We start from the raw sequence: 24,740 nt of genomic DNA, 5'->3' as shown, positions 1-24,740 counted from the left end.
CAAACATTTTCATTAAAGACTTACAATTGTGAAAATCTCAGTGTGAACCCCCAGTGAATGGTACCTTTCAGTTAGTGATGATTATTCCTCAGAAAGGTTAGATATTTGATTTTGTCATAATAAGCCCCAACTATACAGTTTCTTTATGGAATAGTTAGTATTAGTAGCAGCCAGTGGGAACAAGTGTCCCTGGAGTCATTCGCCAGTGTCGTTTAGCATAGGAGGGGAGGGAAAACAGGACAGCCCACTCCCGCCTCTTCCTGGCTGATTGCTAGTTTAGCATCATTCTCTTCTGTTCAAACTATCTGTCCCAAGACCATCCAAATGTTTTTCTCTCCTGATACTTGAATCCCTGGTTTGGTGGCATTCCATTTTCTATCTTGTACAAATAGTTGATCTCTCTAGCTTTGATACAGCAAATACTATTGTTTTTTCCGCCTCTGAACCACCTTCAACCTCCAGCATGTGCCAACCATTGCTGATATTGCCATTGGAGTAGTAGAAGAGTCAACTTCAAGGTAGATCTGATCAAGTATGTTGGGACCCAATTTGCGGCTGATTCAAACTTGTATATCCAAGGATTTCCTCAGGTTTGAAGAGCTCTAGAATGCATTGCATGACTCATCTAGAGAATCCTAGATATAAAATGGCATTGTTATCAGACTGTTCCCATTTTGAACAACTTATTTTCATTTCACAACTCTGAGTGAGATTCCCTGTACATAAAATAGAGAATACTGATTGAACCAAATGGAGGGAATGATTTAAGTGTAACCTCCTGCAACACATTTAAACCATTTTTCAGAGGAAGTTTTTTTTTTTTACTTCTGGTTTTTTGTTTTGTTTTATTTTGTTTTAATCCATGTGACATAATGACACCCAAAACTGCAATATCTGGGTAAAAGATAACATGTATATGTTTCACATAATTTAATGCAACTTATCCTAGTGTCTCCTTAACTTCCCTGGGAAGAGCTCTCATCTGTGCGAGCAGCGGCACAGGAGGCAGCAAACAGGGCTGCCAACAGGGGAGTTAGCGTGGGAGTTGGCAGGGGGAGGTGGAAGGGAAGAACACCAAGTGGGGCCAAGACAGCAGCAGCCAGCAGCCATGAGCCAAGCAGCAGAGGACACACCGAGGATGAGAGCATGCAGCAGCTGTGGTATGTACCTGGTCCTAGCGGGGGACCCTGAACAGTACTATATATGCATGAAGTGTCGCCTAATAGAGCTGCTGGAGGAAAAGATCCAGGGCCTAGAGCTGCAGGTGGAAACCCTGATAGAGAATAGAAGGGGTTCGAGAGGCTGATGGAGCAATGGCAAGCAGTAACTGAGGGGGAGCAGGGGCTGAGGCCAAGGAAGGGGGACCACCAGAGGAGGAAGATGGGCGGTGGAAGCATGTGACCGTGAGAAGCAGGCCAAGGAAAAGGAGAGCCAGTGAGGGGGAAATTGAGCTAAGGAACGGGTTTGAAGGTTTGGAGAATGAGGAAGGGGTACAGCAAGTGGTAACTGACAGTGAGAGGCCAAAGAAAAGAGTCCAGTCCCATAGATAAAGGAGGAGTCGATGGAAGTAGCACCAAGTTTGGGCCCAGGAAGATACAGGATGGCGAACCACAAGGGATGATAGGAACGGAAGGAGCTTGCAACCAGGGGAACGGGGATAGGTTAGAGGACCGTGCTGTCCCCAGGCGACAGGCCTGTGACCAGGGCCGATCCGGAGAACAGAAGGGTGTGCTGTCTACCGGGTGCTAAAATACGGGATGTGGACCTGAGGTTGAAAAGGATCCTAAGAGGAGCGGGTAAGTTTGATCATCCTTCATGTAGAGAGGATCAAGGAGACTATGCCAGGTTGGGTAAGAGAGGCTCAGGTGATCTTCAGTGGGATTCTACCTGTCCCTAGGAAGGGTGAGAGGATCGTGATGATTAATAGTTGGCTGAGGGAGTGGTGTTACAAGGAGGGCTTTGGGATGTATGGGCACTGGGAGGCTTTTGGGGACAGACAACTGTTCTCAAGGGATGGGCTCCACCTAAGTAGGGAAGGAAGTAGACTTCTAGGAGGGAGGCTGGCTCATCTGATTAAAAGAGCTTTAAACTAGACACTGGGGGGAGACGTCGGGGAGGTCCTAGTGCTCTCCACGCCAAATTTTCACATTGGGAGTGAGGACAACAAGATAACAGATATAGCCAGAGGGGACAGATTCTAGATCTACAAGTCATACTGGAAGTACTGTGTCCCTACCGAGTTGGGTGAAAAGAGTGAGAGGAGCCCAACAGGAAAAATTAGGATGTTTGTTCACCAATGCTAGGTAACAAAATGGAGGAACTGGAGCTCCTGGTCCGAATAACAGAAACATGGTGGAACGGTAGCCATGACTGGAGTACAGGTATGGAAGGGTATGTGCTGTTTAGGAAAGACCGATGCAAAGGTAAAGGTGGGGGAGTAGCACTGTATATCAATAATGAGGTAAAATGTAATGAGATAACTAGCGCTGCAATGGACAATACAGAGTCTGTTTGGGCAATGGTCACATTGGGGAAGAAAACTACCAGAGCCTCATCCAGGATAGTGATTGATCTAGCTTAGAGATGGATAGAGAGCTCTTTAATGTTTTTAAGGAGGTAAACACTAATAGGAACTGCTTGATCATGGGGGACTTTAACTTCCCGGATATAGATTGGGAAACAAATGCTAGTAATAATAATAGGGCTCAGCTTTTCTTAGACGTGATAGCTAATGAATTCCTTCATCAAGTGGTTGCTGAACCGACGAGAGGGGATGCCATTTTAGATTTGATCTTGGTGAGTAACGAGGACCTTGTTGAGGACATTGTTGTAGGGGACAACCTTGGCTCGAGTGATCATGAGCTAATTCGTTTCCAAATAAATGGGAGGATAATCAATAGTGCATCTGAGACTAGGGTGTATGATTTCAAAAGGGCTAATTTTACTAAATTAAGGCGACTAGTTAGGGAAGTGGACTGGGCTAACATATTTAGGGATCTAAGGGCAGATGACGCCTGGGGTTACTTCAAGTTGAAGTTGCAGGAGTTGTCAGAGGCATGTATGCTCATAGGTAGCAGTTTTAGACCGAGCTGGATGAGCAAGCGTCTTAGAGGGTCATAAAAAGCAGAAAGCGTACCAGGAGTGGAAAATGGGAGGGATCAGCAAGGAAACCTACCTTATTGAGGTCAGAGGGTGCAGGAAGCTGTGAGAAAGGCAAAGCGGAGTGGAGATGGATCTGGATTAAAACCAATAGCAAACGGTTTTTAGCCATATAAATAGGAAGAAAACCAAGAAAGAAGAAGTGGGACCGCTTAAAACTTTAAATGGAGTGGAGATTAGGGATAATCTTGGAATGGCACAATATCTGAACGAATACTTTGCCTCGGTCTTTAATGAGGCTAATGAAGGGCTAAGGAATAGTGATAGAGGGACCGATGGGAATGAAGATATGGGGTAGACATTACGGTAGCTGAGGTAGAAGCCAAACTGGAACAGCTTAACAGAAGTAAATCTAATCTTCATCCTAGAATATTAAGGGAATTGCGAGGATATTTGCTGCCCATTTAGCGATAATCTTTAATAAATCCCTAAATTCGGGATTGTACCGACTGACTGGAGATTAGCTAATGTAGTTCCTATATTCAAGAAGGGGAAAAAAGTGACCCGGGAATTATAGGCCTGTTAGTCTAACATCTGTAGTATGCAAAGTCATGGAAAAATCTTAAAAGAGAGAGTGGTTGATAGATTACAGCATGGATTTATGAAAGGTAGATCGTGCCAAACCAACTTGATCTCCTTCTTTGAGAGAGTAACAGATTTTTTTAGACAAGGGAAATGCGGTGGATCTCATATATCTGGATTTTGAAGAATTACTGGTTAAATTGGAAAGATGGGGATCAGTGAAAATCCAGAGGTGGATAAGGAGCTGGTTAAAGGAGACTGCAGAGGGTAGTATTGAAGGGGAACTGTCCGGTTGGAGGTTACCAGCGGAGTTCCTCAAGGCTCGGTTTTTGGGTCGATTTTATTCAATCTATTTATTGCTGACCTGGGAACCAAGAGTAGGAGTGGGCTGATAAAGTTTGCGGATGACACCAAGTTGGGGGGTATTGTCAATTCGGAAGAGGATCGATATTCTCCAGGAGATTTAGATGACCTTGTAAACTGGAGTATTAGTAACAGGATGAAATTCAATAGTGAGAAGTGTAAGGTTATGCATTTAGGGATGTCTAACAAGAACTTTAGTTATAAGCTGGAGGAGAAGGACCTAGGAGTCCTGGTTGATCGCAAGATGACTATGAGTAGGCAATGTGATGTGGAAAAGCTAATGCGGTCTTGGGTTGCATTATTCTAGTAGGGATAAGGAGGTGCTAGTCCGAGACCTCATTTGGAGTATTGTGTGCAGTTTTGGTCTCCCATGTTTAAGAAGGATGAATTCAAACTAGAACAGGTACAAAGAAGGGCCACTAGAATGATCCGAGGAATGGAAGGCCTTTCGTATGAAAGGAGACTTGAGGAGCTCGGTTTGTTTTCCTTAACCAAAAGAAGGATGAGAGGAGATATGATTACACTCTTTAAATATATCAGAGGGATAAATACCAGGAAGGAGAAGAATTATTTCAGCTCAGTGCTAATGTGGATGGATATAAACTGTCAGTCAGGAAATTCAGGCTTGAAATTAGGGTTTCTAACCATCAGGGAGTGCAATACTGGAACAGTCTACATGACTTTAAGATTAAGCTAGATAAGTTTATGGAGGATGGTATGATAGGATAACGGGCTTAGTCAATAGGTCAATTATGTGCCTGGTATGATATAACCTTTTCCAGAGGGTTTGGCTGGCCTGCATCTTGCAGGAGGTCGGACTAGATGATCATAATGGTCCCTTCTGATCTTGAATTCTATGATTCTATGATTCTATGATTCTATGATCTTTCTCCAGAGTAAACTCCCTGTGGAATGGACTTCTCTGACGGTCTAGCATTTTTCCAATAAAGAGCGAATGTCCCCCAGGCAAGTTGAAAGGCACAGTCGTCCCCTCTCATTAACTCCCATGTGTCTCACTGCATTCAAACAGTCAGATCCAAGTAGATAGTCTTTCTATTACTTCAGAGGGCTTGGGGTCCGTCCTCTGCATCCAAAAATAGGGTTACTAACTCTGTTATTACACATAAGAGACAAGAAATAGCTCACTCTAATGGAACTATAGCTTCCATTATTACTATACATACACAAACCCTTAATTTAAAAAAATGCCTCCATTTTCTAACGCCCAGCTCCTTTCATCTTTAAATGTAGGGATGCAATATGTACATATACAAGTATGCTTTTAATATACAGAACTATGTAATTCAATACAAATGTGTGTGTGAATTCTTGTGTCTTTTCTGTACTGCTTACCATTTACAAGTATTTATTTCCAATTGACATTCATAGTTGAAAACCAAATGCTTAGTGCACAACAGACCGTATGGTATTGCTGAATATAATGATATGCTTCAGGTGCAAAGTGAGGCACAAAATGATGCGGAGCTCTTCCAGCATGCAGAAGAAGTACTGTGTTATTATTCAGCCTGGCTGCACTGTCGAGAGAGTTTTAATGTGACTGTAAATGGAGAAAATGTTGAATGTAAATTAAGAAGAAAAAAAAGAAAAAAAAATTAAAGGGGAACTTTCAAGATAAAATTATGTAGCAGATACTCAGTATAAATCAGTATAGCACCAGGAGGTCGTACTTTGGTTATGAGTGCCTTATAAAAATGGAGAGAGGAAGAGTCAGCTTCTGATGTTTTGTTATGAAAGCAGATCATTTCTGTAACTCGAAATAATGGGCCCGTTCTTTCAGCCTTTACTAATGAAAATAATTCCATTGATAACGATGTGAACATTCACAGTGGTAAGGAAAGTAAGATCAGTCTTGAGAGACCAATAAAGCAATATTATGTAGCATTATGTAGCCAACACTGTAGCATTTAATTTCAGAAAGGGGAACTACACAAAAATGAGGAGGTTAGTTAAACAGAAATTAAAGGGTACAGTGCCAAAAGTGAAATTTCTGCAAGCTGCGTGGAAACTTTTTAAAGACACCATAATAAAGGCTCAACTTAAATGTATACCCCAAATTTAAAAACATAGTAAGAGAACCAAAAAATAGCCACCATGGCTAAACAACAAAGTAAAAGAAGCAGTGAGAGGCAAAAAGGCATCCTTTAAAAAGTGAATGTTAAATCCTAGTGAGGAAAATAGAAAGGAGCATAAACACTGGCAAATGAAGTGTAAAAATACAGTTAGGAAGGCCAAAAAAAGAATTTGAGGAACAGTTAGCCAAAGACTCAAAAAGTAATAGAATTTTTTTTAAGTACATCAGAAGCAGAAAGCTTGCTAAACAACCAGTAGGGCCACTGAATGATTGAGGTGCTAAAGGAGCACTCAAGGACGATAAGGCCATTGGGGAGAAACTAAATGAATTCTTTGCATTGATCCTCATGGCTGAGAATGTAAGGGAGATTCCCAAACCTGAGCCATTCTTTTTAGGTGACAAATCTGAGGAACTGTCCCAGATTGAGGTAACATCAGAGGAGATTTTGGAACAAATTGATAAATTAAACAGCAATAAGTCACCAGGACCAGATGGTATTCACCCAAGAGTTCTGAAGGAACTCAAATGTGAAATTGCAGAACTAATAACTGTAGCCTGTAACCTATCATTTAAATCAGCTTCTTTATCAGATGACTGGCTAACATGATGCCAATTTTTAAAAAGGGCTCCAGATGTGATCCCGACAATTACAGGCCTGTAAGCCTGACTTCAGTACCGGGCAAACTGGTTGAAACTATAATAAAGAACAATATTGTCGGACATATAGATTAGTATAATTTGTTGAGGAAGAGTCAACATGGTTTTAGTTAAGAGAAATTATGCCTCATCAATCTACTAGAATTCTCTGAGGGGTCATTTGAAATTCAGTGTTGATAAATGGGAAGTAATGCATGTTGGAAAACATAATCTCAACTATAGATACAAAATGGTGGGGTCTAAATTAGCTGTTACCACTCAAGAAAGAGATCTTGGAGTCATTGTGGATAGTTCTGTGAAAAACATCCACTCAGTGTGCAGTGGCAATCAAAGAAGTGAACAGAATGCTGGGAATAATTAAGAAAGGGATAGATAGGATAGAATATCATGTTGCCTCTATATAAATCCATGGTATGCCCACATCTTGAATACTATGTGCAGATGTGGTCACTCCATCTCAAAAAAGATATATTGGAATTGGAAAAGGTTCAGAAAAGGGCAACAAAAATGATTAGGGTATGGAATGGCTTCCATCTGAGAAGAGATTAATAAGACTGGGACTTTTCAGCTTGGAAAAGAGACGGCTAAGTTGAGATATGATAGAGGTCTATAAAATCATGACAGGTGTAGAGAAAGTAGATAAGGAAGTGCTGTTTACTACTTCTCATAACACAAGAACTAAGGGTCACCAAATGAAATTAATAGGCAACAGGTTTAAAACAAATAAAAGGAAGCATTTCTTTACACAACACACAGTCAGCCTGTGGAACTCCTTGCCAGAGTGAAGGCCAAGATCATTAAGGGTTAAAAAAAGAACTAGATACATTCATGGAGGATATTCAGTGACTATTAGCCAGGATAAGCAGAAGCTGGGAATGAGCGACAGGGGATGGATCACTTGATGATTACCTGTTCTGTTCATTCCCTCTGGGGCACCTGGCACTGGCCGTGGTTGGAAGACAGGATCCTGGGCTAGATGGACCTTTGGTCTGACCCAGTAGGGCCATTTTTATGTTCTTATTAGTTTACACTAGCTAAAGATTTGGCCCTATATATTAAACATCCCAAAGAGTATCATTGCTGTAAATGTTTAAACTACTAAAAGCAAAACTAAAAATAAATTTATTTTTCAAATGTATTTTTTTTATTTATCTTCTGTATATCGCTCATCTTGTGTGACATGCTGGTTCTTATACATTGGCCCTATTATGTTATACTTGGGTTTCTAACACCACAGAGAAATGTTGAAGTTAAACAAGCAAACATAATTCTATTCATTTTGATCAAAGAAAAATTGTGAACGTACTACTATTTACACTACATTTTATATCTTTTTGAATGGGTATTTGGAATGTCAACATCATAGAAATAAAAATACAGCAAAATATTTTTCAATAGTAAAAAATAAGTAGATTAGTTGTATTTTAAGATCTTTGATACAGTGCTGTTGCTATCTGCTAGTTTCCAATGAGGACCTGTTTTCTGATAAGAATGCTTGCTTTATTAATTCAGCTGGGAAGGAACTTAGAGAGTGAAATTGTCAAAGGAAGGAAATTAAGATGAATGGTGCAATTTGGATAAAGGCCTTTGGTGTGGTGATAACCTGCATTTTCACATTCAGAAAACAGAACAGATATCTCAGAATCAATGGATTATATTTAATACATATTTCCATAGTAATAGGAATTTTAGGTATACCACAAGTATATATTCTTTTCTGGGTTCTTAGTGGTGCCCTGAACATGGGGAGATGAAAAGAGTTTAAAAATAAGGGACCAAATTTTGGACTGGGGTGCACATAGACACAGACCATGAAAGTTGTAGCCAGGAATGGAATAACAAGGCCAAAATGTTCAACCACAATTCAAACTCATCTCCAGACATATGGAAATACTGCACTCTGAAGATCAGCTGAAGTTTGAGCTGTGTTCTAGAGCAGATTACAGGGATCAGAAGCATTCTTTGCCTCTAGAGTTATGCATATTTCTATTAAAATAAATGTGTTTGCAGCGGGATGTGAAAAGACCCACAGCCAGAGGGCTTGAGTGAAGAGGTGGAGAGCCCAGCAGCTGCTGCAGAGGCTACTCCTTGAGCTATTCTGACCCATTCAACCTATATCCCTCAAGGGACTCCTGCTGCCACAGAGGCTTCCTTTTCCTCACTCTCTTCTCAGTATAACCCTCCAATTTATTCAGACAAGACTCCCATTGGGATCAATGGCGTGAGTATGGTCAGAAGAATTTAGCCCAAAGACAGACAAGTTATGCACGCAGCATGCTACTTTAAACTTCAGTCTCTCCAGCTTACATTTAGTGAGACAGGCTGGCACTATGTGCTGGTAGTTGATGTCTGAGTGCCCACGGCATGGTGCCTTCATATAATTCTTTTTCATATATTTTCTCATATTGGATAAAGAACACAGAGGGTTAAAATGAACAAATATTACATGTTCACTTTCTTCTTTATGGGATAAAAGTGTGTAGTTGTGTTTACAGCAGCAACAAACTAACACAAACTATAAATGAATTTTCTTTTTCATCCCCAGTTTTTATTGAGTTTCATCTTCCTGTTCACTGCCATGGGATATTATTCTGTACACTTGCACTCAACCTGAAATGTAATGAAAAAGAATCAATCTCAGAAGAGAAAGTTATCATCAGCCAATTATATTGGGTCACTTTCATGGGCTTTACAGTATTTCAACCAATTGCCAAACACCTTACTATTATAAATCTAGATAGTAAGTATCCTCAACTGCTCTTGATCTCTCTCTCTCTAGATATAGATATAGATAGATATATGTGTCATTGTTGTGCTACCCAGAAGATCTAAAGTTTGAGTTTTCAAAATAGGGGATTCATTAGGACAGCATGTAAAAATATGTGTATTTGTGTGACCAGGATAATTTGTCTAAACTTTGATGGACAGGGAAGAGAACAACCATTAGTTCTTGTACAGTTGGGTAAAAATTCCAAACATATTCATATTCATAAATAATGTATTCTATGAAATTTGCCTTCTTTTCTTGTTCAAAATTGTCTGTGATCAGATTGTGATTTTTCTCAGATTGAGTTGTTTTAAAAATACATAGTCATTGGGACAGAGAAAGACAGATTGACTCTATAGCCCAGTGGTTGGGACAATTACCTGGAGCTGGGAGATCTACATTCAAGTCCTTGCTCGTTGCAGCCAGAATGGGGATTGAATCTGGCTTTCCCACACCCCAGCTGAGTGCTCTAGCCACTAATCTATTGGATGTAAGAGGGGAGGGCGGCATTATCACATCCCCCTGTTCTCTCATTAGAAAGGGCTGACCTGGGCTAAGTGTCTAACTCCAGGAGATGGTTCACGGCTGTGAATCAGGAATGGAGGAGGTGCCTCCTTCTGGCCTGGAGTTATGTGCCTAATTTCCTTTAGTCCCATACTGCTCCTTCCTTTGCTTGGTCTCTGTGTGGGGTCTGTAAACCCCATTATAGTTTATCAGAATGGAATTCACAGAAGCCAGCATGCTAGGTGCCTCACTGCCTAAGGTAGCCAGGGGAGGAGTGTGTCCTAAGCCCTACCCTTGTAAAGGAATTTGACACCTAAATCTGGGCTAGAGGGTAGAGGGAGGTTGAGAGTCACTCAGTGGAGTCACTCTGGTTTACACTTGTTTAACTGGAACAGAATTATGTCTGGTATGTGTGAAGATATTTTAAAGCAGTCTTTTAAACGGAGAGCTTCCCTAATAGTGTGCTCTCTTGTAAAAGGTTCCTTGTAAAATCAATGTGGGTAGGTGGTTGTTTTGCCCCAGATTCAATGATTATGTACCAAAGGTACGAGATCCAGGAACACAGAATTATTTTTTTTTTATCTTCACTGACTGCTGCTAGTGTTTCAGCCAGCTGAACTTCACAGCTGCTTTGTTGTTTCAGGGCCTTTGCCAGAACATGGTTTCTTTTCTTCTCACCTCACCTCCCATTCTATTCTTCCTCTTCTAAAAGCAACATCACCAATCCAGTGACAACATGTTCCAGCAAGGGACAAGACTTACAATGCATTTTAGACAGTAGATGGTGATGGTGTCATAGTGGTAAGAAAGAGGGATAATTGAGTGGCTTGCCCCAGAAATCTAGGACAATGATACCTGACATTTACATATTAATTTTGCACTTTGGAAATGTCTGACAATGTTTCCTGATTTTGTTTCAACAGAACAACATGATTTAAAAAAAAAACACAAAGAATTATACCAAGCATTGATTACAATTATAGCTTCACTGGTATAGCTTGTCGCTTCACTGCTGCAAGCCCTACAGAAAAGTACATTCCAAATATCTCTTATACAGCACATCCCTGAAATCTTCTTTACATAATGAAGTACAGTTTATCTGGGATAGAGAAATTTCCACAGGACACATAATAAAATGGTGTCCAAAACAGTAAATCTACTTACTGTAATGTACTTCTTTACTTTATAAAATAAGTTGATGCTATAAGATTTTGTGGGTTTTTTGCGACAGTATTAACAGATAAACAGCTTTTTTCCAGATCACCATTAAAAAAGAGGATGAAATAGCAAAGGTACAGATGTGCATTGTGCATTTTGATTAGTCATTTCTCTCTTTCCGTCCATGACTGTCTGTTGTGTCTTTTACCCTTTCAAGTTTTCGTAACAGGATCAATACTTGGTCTAATTCTCTGTGTGTGGGTTTTTTGTTTTGTTTTGTTTTTAATACTGTTCTTGTTCAAATAAAATCAGGAAATTAACTTAATCAAGTATCTCAAAAAGGTACCATTAATATGTAAATTTCAGATGTTACTTTTGAAGTTGTCCATATTTTACTTTACAATACACCAGATGAATTCCCCATATGTGTTTATTATTAAAAACTCAATTTTCACATTGGTACGTATTCCCTTTAGTGTGCTCTGTTATCCAGTCTTCATTTACTTAGCTATAGAAAAAAATGTCACCTTATTGCCATTATGGCAAGCCCTTGCTTGTAGAAACAGAAGGAGAGGCAGTAGGCAAAAGAACAGCATAGCAGGGTTTCTTGAAATCTTTGTAATACTGAAAATGCTATCCAAGACAACTCAGTAATGTGCCTCAATAATGTGCTCCACTTTTTTAATTAAGACAGTAAATGCTTTCTGATTCACATCTTATTCTCATTCCATATTCCTTTCTGAGGCTACTTAGTGATGCCTTCAGCTTAATGAGCTACCATTTGGCAACTGCTAAGCAACTTTGATTTAGTGATGTGCCACTCTCAAAAGGAATCTGCAGTAAATATGTTCAGAGCTGGCTGCCTGCTTTCTGGAATGATTGAAGGGACAGTCTTCAAACAAAAGCAGTTGCTTTGTTACTGTCATGAAACTTCACATTATTTTGTATTAGCTATATTGTATGTAAGCCTCTGTCAGTGTGGAATATTTTGCCATTATCACACAGAATTGTCCTGATATGCTGGATTCCATTCAAATTTTTAAAAGATATCTCTTAGAGAGGATACCTGGAATGCAGTTCAAGATTATGGCAGATATTTAATGATGAATCCGGAGTTATCTCTAGAAATATTTCCTCTAAGTACCATTTAGGAACTTACACATTTGAATACTTTGAATAAACATCTTCACCATATGAGATACAAATAAAGCAGGTGGAGACAGAGATTTTGGAAGCATCTTGAATTATTTAGGAGGTTGAAAATTCAGCAAACTACAGTATTTCAAATTTGCAAACTTTTCTTAATTTAAATCCATACCTCTTTTCTGTAATGGTAATGCAATGCAAAACAAAACAACTCTCTCTCTATGTTTTAGTTATCAGGAAACTGGACACTGTGTCCTTCATGCAGGACACAGTAAGTCATTCCAAATGCTGGATACTTACATATGGTACGTATGAAGTATTTTTATCAGAGTTTTCTGTCTCTCCTTTTCTGTATCTTTTTTTTCTGTCTCGCTTATTTTTCACTCTGTCCTCTCTCATCTTAACTGTTCAGTTTCTGTGTTCTTTCTATGCCTGCTCTTTTCCCTATTTCAGTCTTTCCTAATTAAAAAAAATGCAAACTTAATAATGTTCAAGTCAAACCTTTAAAATATTGGCTTTTGTGTTAGTTCAAAATGAAGCAAAATAAGTGTGCTTATTCCTAATCATAGAAATAACTATTTTTGTTCCTCATGAAACAGACTTTGGGCCACCTCACAAATCCCTTTGCACATGATCAGTGAGAGGCCATGGCCATTATCATGGCAATCCTAAGGCTCTGGGCAAGGTCTAGTTCTCTGACAGCCTGCCCACTTGGCTAACAATATAGCTCCAACTGAACCATGATGAAATGGCTCCTAAAGCCAGAGGTTGCCCTGGGACATTCATTTCCCACCTCCACCATTTAAAGGGGTGTCCCTGAAGCAGTGGTTTCCACAGAAAGACAATACAAACTTTTTCTGGGGAACTCCATTATGCCCGGGGCGGGGGGGGGGGTAATGATGCCCGGGTGGGGGGTAATGATGCTTTTGTGCCCACACACTCCATCCATTTTCACCCAATTCCCTGCTTGCGCTCTCTCTCTCTCTCTCTCTCTCTGCATATATTCAGGATGTACGGTGTTTTATAGAAGACAGGGTGATGGACAATGCCAGATAGATGGCTGAGCCCCCTTTGCATGAATGGAGGGAGCATAATCTGACCCTTTGATTTTAAAATACTTCTACTTAAATCTGTGCAACCTCATTGACTTCAGGGGACCTGCACCAGAGTAAAGGCAGTTTTTTTTTTAAATCCAGAATATTTTCTACAGGCATATAATGGGACATAAATAGAGGGGAAATCTGGCTGATATTTCTGATATTTTTAAACAATACTTTAAACCACTTTGAATACATTTAATATTGAAATAAATTATTTTTCTTCTTTCATTTTTCTTAGATTTTTATCTTCTCCTGATAACTATGCAGTTTAAAGCAAATGAAGAAGGGTTACTATTGGGAACAAAACCCATGCTGAGTCGTAAATGATTGCTCTTTTACAGAGGGTAGTATTATATCTCAGTGCATAGAAGAAACACTATTGCATTCGTGTCATTCATAAAAAAAATAATCTTTATTTAACCATTTCATCTGACACATAGCCTGAATGACACTGCTTTTGACTAGAATTACCTGGCTGAGACTCAATCTAAAGATGACTGAGCTAATGCATTTGGTTTGGATATGGAATTGGAAGCAACTTGGAGAAGATATAGAAGTTTTTATATATCAGCTCCTCCATCTGTGTTTTGCCCCCCCCAAAAAAGTGTGAGTTTCTTTGATGTGCAGCCCTCATGACCAATATCCATACTATTCTGACCTCAAGCTTTCAGAGTGCTCCATTCAGGGATATCAGATTCTGGGATGCTATCTAGACTAGTGAGGAGTTGTGTCCCCACCTGTGCTGCAACACTGGGTGCCTCACAGTACTCTGCTGTTGTACCTCACAATCTGGGTCCGTCACAAACAGCATGCAGCTCACACAATGAGTATCTGTGTATAGCTGCAGCCTGCCAGCAACACTCCAGTCAGCACTCTGGCTTCCATTAGTCTTGGTTACCACTTGCAGGGAGACTCCAACACACACCCAGTCCCAGATTTTCCTAAAAAGCATGTGTTCTGCACTGTGTTCGCCTCTCCTGGACAGTTCAGATATTAGAGATCTATGGCCCATGAAAGGGGTCAAGATACAACAGTTTGCTACTTTAATTGGAGTTACCAAACAATTTAGTTTAAACACAACACTAGATTAATTTTTATTAAAGAGTAAAACAAGTTTATTTAACTACAAAGAGAGACATTTTAAGTAAGTACAAGGCAGTAAAGACAGATAAAACATTTGACAGTAGCTAAGATTTAACAAACTAGACTTGGTTCAAGGTAAAATCCTTGCTACATGTTCCCAGCTGATCAAATTCTTAAGTCAGGATCTCCCACCAAAGTCCAAAGGACTGGTTCCTTTGTTGTCTTAGGTGAAAGAGAGAGAGAGAGAGAGACTGTGGTGTTTTGCTGATCACTTTTAAAGTCCAGTCCTCCTCTTTGAAGTGTTTTTTCCTTGAGGATTACCCCTCAAAGCAAAGTTTATTCAAACATTAAAAAAGGTAATGTGGAGTCAGGGAAGAAGGTGTCCCATAATCTTTCTTCTACTCTGTGTCTGCTGAAATACAGAATGAAGGAAAATACACATTCTTTTGTGTAATATAGACCTGCTTAACCACTCCTTCCTAATCAGGGCTACATGAGTTTGAACATGTGCTACCAACATCATACGGAGAGAATTCATAACTTTCTGTATAATGTGGCTACATACATACAATACATACTATTGACCAGTGAGTTATTAGTTTTCAAATGACACCTTACGAGGCATATTTTGTACAAAGATTATTACAATAGTGTGTGTAGGGTGTGAATACAGGGATGCACTCAGTCACAAGGGACTATTCTATAATTTGACTAGCACAGAATTCTGCTGCTTGCTGGATAATGTGTCTCTCACAGAAAATATAACACCAATTTTCCAAACTCTGCACAGATGCCACCTAGTTTTCAGGTGGAATTTCAGGTACTGATTTTGATCTCCGAAGTCCTAGATGGTTTTGGTCCTACTTACAAAAGAGGCTGTCTGAGTCATAGTGAAGTAAATGCAGTTGTGATCAGAAGTATTTGAGCTAGAGCCCATTCGGTATAAGAGAGAGGAAGTTGCTCCCTAAATTTGTTTCCATGATGGGCCCTCAGTTCACAGCTAATCTTCATGTACATATGTGACCTTTCTCTAAGCAAAATTGTAGGTTCCTGATGACGTGACATTGCAGATAGCTTTTGACTTACTAAACGTGGACCGATGTGTGTTTTTGCTTTGGCAATAACACTTAACAGCAAGAATGGAGTGATTAATGATTGCTCTATAGAAATCCAACTTTTGTAGATTTATACTAAATTTCTGGTGCAAAGAGAAGATTCCCTTGATTTTTACAGTTTTCAACAATCTACTGAGCAGGCATTGATTTTATTCAGTTCTCTTGTGCATGATAAAGTCTGAAGGTTATCACAATACAATTTTCAATAGGAGTTAGGCTGCTTAGGATTTTGGACATGTTACCATTGGTCCAAAAGACATATTGTCCTGTATATTACGGTCAGTAGGAAGACAATTCAAATAATGGGCCACATTTTTAGCTTGTGTAAATTAGCATAGTCCCATTGACTTCACTGTAGCTCTGTCAATTTATTTTGGTGTATTATTATTATTTTATTTTATTTATTAATTTATTCTCCTTTGAACTCCAAGTGATTTGTGTTCTCTGTACATTTCCTAGCATAAAACTATAATGTTTACAAAAACTAAAAGTTAGATTTTTGAAAGCTTTCTATGTAGTCATTTAACTTAACTCTAGTGTAACCCAGACAGACCCTGGTCATCGGCGAGTGGGATCCAACCTGGAACCTCAATACATGAGCCTCTATTGCATGAGCTAAAAGCCATATGTCTCTTAGCTAAGACTGTAGAGTAGGCTCATTAATCTCTCTAAGTGGTCACGGTGCCGCTACATGGGAGAGAACACCACACCTTGGAGGTGTGTGAGTTACACTAGCACAATACCTTTGCCCCTTTTTAGCATAGACTCCTCTTAGAATGCAGAACTTATGCATTCCTTCTCTCTCAGGTAGGTATATATAAATAAAAGCATTTCCTTCTAATGTTGGAATTAGCCATGCACATAGTGGGTGACAGACCTTTAGCAATATTACATATTTTACATATCTTATCCCAGATAATAAGTGAAACTTTGTCTAAAAGGTAATGGTTTTTTTTGTCCTATCTGGACAAAGAAATTTCACTGGATTTTGAACATCTCTGCCAGATCATGTGGCTACTGTAGTTCTCAATGTGAGTGACTTTGCAGAGTGGAACCAGCTCAACAAAACAGAGTTGCAGTCCATGACTACTGATAAGACTAGCGCAGATGAGACCCCCCCGACTACCATCCCAACCCCATTATAGCTGGCTCAACATCAAAGACCAAATTAAGCAGAACCACTCCTTAAGATTCCCTTGAGATAGTCAGCACTTTCTTCACCACCCACTGTACCTATCAGGCAATTGTTCATTAAATACTTAAAAAAAAAAAAAAAAAAGGAACACGAACAGAATGAATACATTCTAGACAACAGAAAAGACATGCATAGTATATGCACTAGAGAGATGAAAGCAGTTCACCTTATCCCTTGTTGTGCCCACAGTCAGAGTTGTTCATGATTTTTTTTAAATTAAACATTTTTACCTCAGAAAATGCCAGTTCATCTAAACCAACATTTTTCACAGAATATATTTGTTTTGATAAACCTTTTATTGAAAAGTTTTTTCAGGTCCAGGATGGAATTTCTAGTCAAATCCACTGGGGGGAGAGAGAGAGAGAAAGAGAGAGAGATCCACTCCAGAATCACCTAATGGTTAGCCAATACAAAACAAAAACAAATTCTGAAACTTGACATTTTTTGCAACCTAAATTCTTGTTTTCCGGCTAGCTCGTCTCACACTGTGCAGTCGTATAGTGATACTATCTTTCTTTGCAAATGAAAACTCTGTCCTATGTTATGCCTTACTTATTCTTAGCCTGTGAGTAGATTGCTGGTTTGATAACAAAATTTTATATTTCCTTTTCTTAAATATTTGTTTTTGTTTCACTATACTGTTATATCCAATGCTCCTTTTATAATGAGAACATTGTGATTCCTGGAGTCTGATCACTAGCCCTAACACAGTTCAATATAATTATTTTGTTCTTATTTTTCATTCTCTGCTCTTTATCGCTTTTCTGCCGTCATGTAACAAAGATTCACCGTAATCAAAAGCAGACTCTGCAATAATTGCCTGTTATGTTTTTACTTAATGTAGTGTACAGAATTAGACAAGGGTGAATGTTCCCAGATGTAGCAAAAATCAGTGTGTGTCATTATTTCCAGTTGTTATATCTTTATATAAAATAATAGTAAAAATGTTACCCAAAGGTAGAAAACAAGCTGAATTTCTAAGGGTCAGAGGTTTTAACTGCTTTTCTCCCTTCACCCCTTCCTAAAGGGGTCAAAGAAAGAAAGCAAAGAATAATTAAGCCCCAAAACCTGGAGCTCTTTTTATTTTCAGAAGCATTAACTTATTAAACAGATTATTGAATATTCATGATGGAAATAACTTCCTGAGTATACGTTGTAGAGAAATAATTACCTATACATGAGATATTTAAAATTCAACTTCATATCTGGCCATTTTAATCAGAGGCACAAATAACTAAACTAAAGAAGGGAACAGCTTTAGTGTTAATTTTAAACATTTATTGCAATCCCAAATCCTTCTATTAATGGAATTTTTGCATGCATGCTGAAATCTATAATCACTGTGAAATGTGCATTTTAATTTGTACATTGCTAGACGTTTTGAGAGAATGATTGTTTTACTATAAACACTCTTCTATGTGAATCTATGTTGTATGCATTCTCCCAAAAGAAAATGTGTGTTACACCTTTAGCCTGTATGTAAAATCTCTAAATCTATTACTTTCATTCTTATAGTCGTGTAATCCAGATTTAGCTGTGATAGCTTTGATCCATAGGTATACTTTAGTGGTATCTGCATGCCAATTGGCATTGCATTGCTAATCTGAATTTAAAGCAATCCTGTCTAGGTTTATTAGTTGCCCAGTGCTAGCTATCTTTAGTATTCAAAGGGAAGACGCAGAATAATGTGAATTGATTTTTCCAATTTCTACAACTGTATTTGTTTACTGTAAGTCAGTATATTTCAATCCTCAAAATGAGATATGTTGTGTTAAATGTAAACAAAAATCAAATACTTTTTTGTCTTCTGCTATGACAAAAAATTATAGGTTTTGTTGCAAACCTAGCTTCAGAATATACTCTGAAGAGAGAAGATGTCTCTTTAGGTGTGGAAGCTACACATATACTAGAAAAGTTGCCAGGTAGACTGACATTTAAATCATCGTGTGAATTTAATATAGGAGTGGTGAAATACTTCTAGTATATTTAAATGAGACTTTAAGGGCCTACTTTTCAGAACTTCAGAAGCTCAAGGCTGTACAATTATCATCACTGCATATACCTCAAATAAGGAATAGATTCATACATTGGATTCATAACAATGTGCTTAGAGTTCATGAAAGGCTTGTAAATTGCTGCATGCTTTAATCTCACTTATGTCTCGATCACATGGTAACTTAAGTTTTTGCTTTGTAACTGTACAACATGTTCTGAAACTGGGAACCCAGTCAGCAAGGATCATCTCCTAACCATCAAGAAGGCCTATCAAAACTAAATGGGCTAATATGGAACATCAAAATACATAGACTTTGAGAATTGCCCCCTTACACTCCTGAAGAAGCTGCATGCAAAGAGACTCGTCCCATAAGCTTGAATTCTAGAAGAAGGACATAAAAATAGATGACAAGATACTTTTTTCACATTTTGCTCTTTGGATGCGCACAGGACATGAGCTCTGAAACAGAAGCAGAGATCCCCAGGGTTAAACTGGGTTTGCCCTAAAAGAAAATTAGACCTGACAGATTACTAAAATTCTGTCACCTCTTGAAGCCATAGATTGTAACTCAATTGTGTATGTACGTTTGCCTGCTTTAACCCTGTAATAACTCTCATTTCTTTTCTTAGTTTATAAATCATTAGATAGTTTTCTATAGGATTGGCTACAAGCATTGTCTTTGGTGTGAGAGCTAAGGTACAAATTGACCTGGTCTCTTGGGACTGGGATCAACCTGAATATTTTGTGATCTTCGGTGTATAGCAACCATTTACCACTAAGTCCAGCTTGCCTTGGTAGAAAGATAGACTGGAATGTCCCTTGTAAGACTGTTATAGTGCTTTAGGAGTTCACACATTTTACTGGGTTGGTGAAATCTAATTATAGAATATACCAACAGTTTGGGTTTTCTGCCCTGCTTTTTGACAGTCTGCACTGAGTTTGGTACTCGTGGTCATGAGCCACTCCAAAGAGAATGACAGGCAACAAAGAGACAGATATAACTCCTTAATTCTGGAGGCCACCCACAGTCTTAATACCACTCAGAGCTGCTTTCTGGCAGCTTTAAATTGTGCCACTGATGTAGCATTTTTAATGGACCTAGAGCCAATGAAGAACTAGCGTTGATCTGCACAACTACCATTCCCACTCTCCATCCCTGACATGCTCCCACACCAAAGGTGTAGGGCACTGATCTGGCATAGATATTCTTTGTAGAAAGCTTCTTTACATTAGGAATTTTGTGGTGAAATTTTGCTGACTGATTACAGCTCCATTATGTCTCCTGAACACAACAAAAAGGCCTGTATCAAATTAACAAACCTGGCCTTTAGTGATTATTAATTCTTCTTCTGGATGTTTCTCTTACAGAAAGTGCAATTACTTTTGGACCCCAGCACTTTCCACATCCTTACTAATGACCAGCTTCTTCCCTCCAGACCATGCCCAGGAATTCTAATGGGAGGGTGATGTACACATTATACAGCAGAATTGAGTCCTACAAATTTGCTTGGATGTTTTTTGCACATATAAAAGGCAACAGACATATTGGCAATGCCATTTAAACTTTATAGAGTTCCTCAATATTTAATATTCCAACATGAGGGAAGAATAACATAGTTAATAGAGTTAACTCAGAATCTTAAAATTCTTTCAACAGAGGGAAAAGAAACTTTATCTTCCTAATAGAACAATAAAATTAGCTACCCAAATGGAATATTTTAGGCTATATACCAATGCTACTGCTCATTGCTGAATTTTAACATTTCTTTTAAAGGTTTTCTCCTGAGATGCTGTTAATGAGCTATACCCAGCTCTTCAAGGAGATGAGAATGTAAGATGTAAAATGTACTGCTTATATAGGAAAATGTTCTGTGAAGTACTTACAGAATATTTTATTCTGATTCTTCAAGACTTTTGGTCATAGCAACTTTTTTGAAAACCCAAATCTATTCCCACCTATGAAACATTTCCCAAGCTTATCAGACATTTATAATTAATAGGAAATCTTATGATCTATCTTTTTTCTAATTTATAACCCTTGCTAAAAGTTATTTGGAGAAGGAAGAAGCTTGTTCTAGGCATGGATGCAGGAGTGGGGTGGTGGCAGAAGCCAACAGAGTCTGGTTACTTCCATCAGGCAGACTAGTGATGTAAGCACCTCAAAAGGTTTAGAGTTTGGGCTTGATTCAGGTAGGGGAAAAATGCCTGAAAGTCTCATGAAAGCAGGCCTTACCTGGAGAATTCTGGTAGATTGTTGGTCTGGAAGTACCTATCTCCTCCACCGTCTGCAGCACAAAAGGTAAAAGAGCTGTTTCTGGGCCAGCAGGGATAGGAAAACCTTTGGCCCATTTAAAGATTACCTTTCCTTCCCTCCTCATGGCCACTAATAAGTCCTTCATCTTGCTTGGGGCACCATTCTGAGCAAAGAAGAACAGATCAGGGAGTCTCTGATTAACTCCCACTCCACACATAGGGAGTCTTTGTCCTACTGTTCCTAACTGTAAGAACGTTAGGACAATGGAACAAACTGCCTAGGGAAGTCATGGAAGCTCCTTCACTGGAGGTTTTAAAAAAAAAAGGCTGGATTAATACATTTTGGGGTTCACAGGCAATTCCAGATCTCTCTCTTTCACACACACACTACACCACACCTAAACTGATCAGCTTGAAATGAAAATGGTGAACTGAAATGTACAAAAAATCATTTGGGGTTGAACTAAACATTTTGTTTTGACAAAACTGACACATTTCATTTTGATTTCAGTGATTTTAAAATAACATGAATGGGATATTAGAAACAAAAAAACATTCCAAACCCAAATTTGAAACATTTCATTTTGAAAATGTAAGATGAAACATTTTGAATTTTTTTCTAAATTATTTTCTTTTAACTGAAAAAAAAATTGAGAAAACTGACACCAACTTGTAAAATGTTTTTGGTGTCACCAAAACATTTTAATTTTTTTTGCCAAAAAAGTTGCATCTAAAATTTTTTTATCCACTTCTAGTGGTGATTTTATCAGTTTCCCTCTCTTTAAATCCAGTTTGTTCAGAATATGTTTCAACCCCAGCATGTTATTGGGGATCCCGGCATCCTGGCAGGTAGTCTCAGTCATAATGGTGAAACTAAGCTTCTTCCATTTCACCCACCCTAGTGTCCAGGTGGGTACTTTAGTAACCCCAGATACACAGTGTCCAGAAAAAAAGTGACAACTTCTTTCCATTAAAATTAACTAAACAACTATATTCTTGATGATTTCATCTATATTTTTCCCCATTTCTAGAATATTTCAGTTCATTATCATGCCAACCCAGGATCTTACCAGGAACTTCAGGCTCTTAAATAATACTTCTACATTAAACATATCCAGTTTGTAATAGGGTAACTGTCCATTAAATGAAAACAGACTCAGGTCTCCTATTCCAGGCTAGGTACTTCAGGCTGGGTCAATTAAGAGCATGAGGAGCACTTTGAGGGTTTACGAGAGTTCTAGTGAGAAAGAGACCCTGATAGGGGAATAAAAGTATTGCTGGGATTTAATTGGAGAGCAGGTGAGAAAGTACTGCTGATGCTTTATAGAAGCATTAATAAAATCATAGATTATGGGTGCCCAGCCTTTAGTTATTCGTCCAGATTGGAGCTCAAAAAGTTAGAAACAATTCAAGCTCAAGTGCTACAAACTTTATGTGGTCCATTCTTATGACATTAGTGTGTGTAATGCCTGGAGAATGCCTATTAATTTAACATTGAAAATGTTAGATCTGACATTTTTGACCTAAGTCCAGTGAAGTAGTGCAGATAAGAATACTGGACAAATATATGAGTAATGTTGGGAATTAAGTGGACAAAATATAGTCAAACAACAATAACTTCCCTCATGCTCTTAGGTTTAAAATGTGTGCAAAAGAGTTAAGTGAAAAGAAAGGACTAGAAGAGGTTAAAATATATAGTTATGGGGCAGTAAATTATATCTGGAAAATGGTCTCTCTGGATGTGTATTTAGAATTATGTAATAAAATAATCAGAAAGAAAGAGTTATCCTAAATGACAAATAAAGCTTATGAGGTAAATTGAGTCACCTTTGTTGAATATATACTGACAGATCTAAATATAAAAAATGGGTAGAGTAGGAGCAGCCTTTTGCATCTCTGAGATTAGAGTTCAGAAATCTAAAAGACTATCTAATTTAGTAGCCGTTATGACACCTGAATTGGTGGGAATAATGTTAGCATTGGACTGGATAAGGGATGTACAGCCTATGGCATATTTTATCTTTTCAGAATCATTATCAGATATAAGGTTAATTAAACGGGATACCTCAGAAAGCAAATGATGTAATAAATGAAATATTGTTTTTTATAACAGAATTAGTATGTTCAGGTATGAACACGGTACTAGCATGGCTTCCAACACATGCTAGGATACCTGGCAATGAAATGGTGGATAAAGAAGTGAAAAATACTTTAACACATGGAGAAACTGATATAAAGATTCCTTTGAGTAAGTAGGAATTTTGAAGATTTTTTCAGGTGACAGAATATACTATGAGGAGTTTAGTGAAAGTACTGGGAAACTGGGTTAACATTAATGAGATAGAGCAGGGTAAATGAGTTTAGTGGCATGAATGTACAACAAATATAGTAGGTGGTGGTTATAGACTTCATACACGTCTGCTTCATGATAAAGCAGAAGACGACACAGAAGACAACAACCCAGGGAGGAAAAACTGGTTCAGTCAGGATGGACAGGAGATGAGAGCTGCCAGAGGCAGAAGGTGGTTCCTAGGAAAGACGAGAAAACAGCAAGAAAGGTTTGGTCACTGGTGTCCCCAAGCCAGAGAGCCAGGACCAGAGACAGCTGATGGCAAGAGGAGTAGCAGACAGAGATGCCTGCTGGCTCTCAGCCAAGGGCCAAAGAGGGCTAAAGGAAGGGGGAGCAGTCAAGGGGTTTACCTGGTAACATCTGTTTGCCAGAGATCTGGGCCCCAGAGGAGCCACGAGAGGGCCAGGCGGAGTGAGGGATGGTTCCCTGGCAAGGATGCTCGCACCAAAAGACTCTGGGAGTTCCCACTGAAATGAATGGGGTTGCATGTCAGAAGGAAGGGACAAAGTAGGACTGACAAAGAATCTAGGTACGGTGAGAACAAAATTGGGTTTTAAAGGCTACCTGCACTGTGGGGGGTGATATGGACTATGTTTGGGGACTTTGGGGATTATAGTATGACCAATCCATATTTAGTTATTTTAATCATTTGACACGTTCTATCCCTTCCAGACCCTTAATCATTTTTGTTGTTGTTCTCTTTGATCCCCTACAATACGCTGACATCTTTTGGCAGTTAATATTTTATATAAAAAAGGAGAGAGGGACAGCTCTCAGTATATGATAATGAATGGAGCCATATGACTTAAAGTATGTATTTTTATTGCCAGATATTAAAAGTAGCTTCAAGCTGGCCCATATTTGTGCCTACACAACTACAGGCAGGATAATCACTTGCACACACAATTTGCGCAGTATCATTTGTGTATTCACAGGATAAAATTCACTCATACAAACCCCATTTTCACTCAGAACTGAAATGCTTATGTATGCAATTTATATGAATGTATGCATTCACAAAGAGACCATACTTTGAACTTGTGCCCTGTAAAGAATTTAAAAATAAAAAAAAGTATATTAATAAGATCTACTTAGATATGTGTATGGAAATAATATATATATATTATTATATATATATTATATTTATATATATTTTTTTCATATGTATCAAAATATGATCATAAAATGATGTTACTATAACTAAAAAAAAAAAATCAAAACCAAAAAAGGACAGTTACAAGGTTAACACTACTTAAGATAACTCTGACTATTGTTATGAG

At 38.5% G+C, this 24,740-nt stretch overlaps 1 long non-coding RNA gene across 2 annotated transcripts; it reads right to left on the bottom strand.

Moving 5' to 3' along the window:
• On the bottom strand, positions 1 to 21,336 carry LOC120406465. Of its 2 annotated transcripts, none has more exons than XR_005599296.1 (3): positions 21,091 to 21,336; positions 12,669 to 12,827; positions 1 to 635 (listed from the first exon to the last, which is right to left on the bottom strand). It is a non-coding gene; the product is annotated as an uncharacterized LOC120406465 (long non-coding RNA). The 2 variants fall into 2 exon arrangements; XR_005599295.1 differs by lacking the exon at positions 1 to 635 and adding an exon at positions 9,119 to 9,403.
• Positions 21,337 to 24,740: the final 3,404 nt, after the last annotated feature.

Source organism: Mauremys reevesii, linkage group 5 (assembly GCF_016161935.1).
Source record: "Mauremys reevesii isolate NIE-2019 linkage group 5, ASM1616193v1, whole genome shotgun sequence".
In the NCBI taxonomy this organism is placed as follows: Eukaryota; Metazoa; Chordata; order Testudines; family Geoemydidae; genus Mauremys; species Mauremys reevesii.
This window is presented reverse-complemented; position numbering and strand designations above follow the sequence as displayed.